This window comes from Octodon degus, unplaced genomic scaffold, assembly GCF_000260255.1.
Source record: "Octodon degus isolate 3935 unplaced genomic scaffold, OctDeg1.0 scaffold00147, whole genome shotgun sequence".
Lineage (NCBI taxonomy): Eukaryota > Metazoa > Chordata > Mammalia > Rodentia > Octodontidae > Octodon > Octodon degus.
In genome coordinates, this window is record NW_004524723.1 from 524,924 (window position 1) to 526,209 (window position 1,286).

Below are 1,286 nucleotides of genomic sequence, written 5' to 3' on the forward strand. Positions count from 1 at the left end.
ATTTCCTCTATATCTCTTTGACTCTGCTTCATGTGATCTATTTCTTTCCTGAATTGCTCATTCAAGTAATCCGACATTTTTCTAATCTCCTCTATTTTTTTATCAATGTCTTTTTTAGAACCAGTTATTAATTCTTTTACTGCAGTGTTTTTTTCAGATTGGGTTTCCTCTCTATATTTCTGTAGCATCTTCTTTACTTCAGATGCTATGAGTTCTGAGAATTCTTTTTTTATTTCAGAAAAGAATTGCACTCTGAGTTTCTCTATAACTTTCTGCTTTTGCTTATTTACTATCGATGCTATTAATTCATGCATTTGAGCAGAGCTAGTGTCCTCTTCACTTGTTCTGGGTGGGCATTGAGTTTCCTCCATATGTTTCTGCATTTGATTCTTTACTGCAGATGTTATTAATTCAGGGATTTCTTTTCTTTATTTCCAATCTGAGTTCTTCTATAACTTTCTGCAGCAGTTTATTTCAGAAGCTGTTATTTCATTGCTTTCAGCTGTGTGATTCCCAATTTGTTCTGTTAGTGTCCTCTGCACTTGTATGGTTGGGCTTAGGTTCTGAGGTTGCATTTTGTTCCTTCTTGTCATTTTGTGTTGCACTGTCTTCTGACCTTTGTTGTAGATCTTCTTTGTAGTTATAACCTTAGCATGTACTGAAGTTCAGGTGCAGATCTTGCCTGGGCTAGGACTGGGTCTGGGGCTTCCCTGAATGCTGCAGAAATTCCTAGTCAGTGGGCAGGATGGGGGAGGTGCTGTGGAGTGGTGGGGGGCATCCCAAAGGGGTGGAAGAAGGTCTCACCCACGCTGCACCTGGGCTGGGACCAGTAGTAGGTCCTGCCTGCACAGGATAGCTGGAAGCTCTTCCCAGTATTAAGATTTTTGATCACCCCTAGAAATAGACTGAGTAAATTTTGCATAATGATACGCATGTGCATCTTAGGGGCTGGGGTGGAATGTTATGGTTTAATCCTATGAATACTTTTTTTTTAACCAGGAGTCAAACTCAAGACCTCACTCTTCTCAGGCAGGCATTATGTCACTGAGCTATACTCACAAACCTATGGCTTTAATTCTAAAATGTTTTCCCAAGCCTGATGTACTTGGAAGGTGATTAGGTAATCACTTCATCTATTGGATTCATCCACTGATGACTTCCTAGTTGACTTGCTCTTTGGAGATAGATCCTAGTTAGAAGTAGGTCACCAGGTGCATAACCTGGAAGTCTCTCTCTCTCTCTCTCTCTCTCTCTCTCTCTCTCTCTCTCTCTCTCTCTCTCTCTCT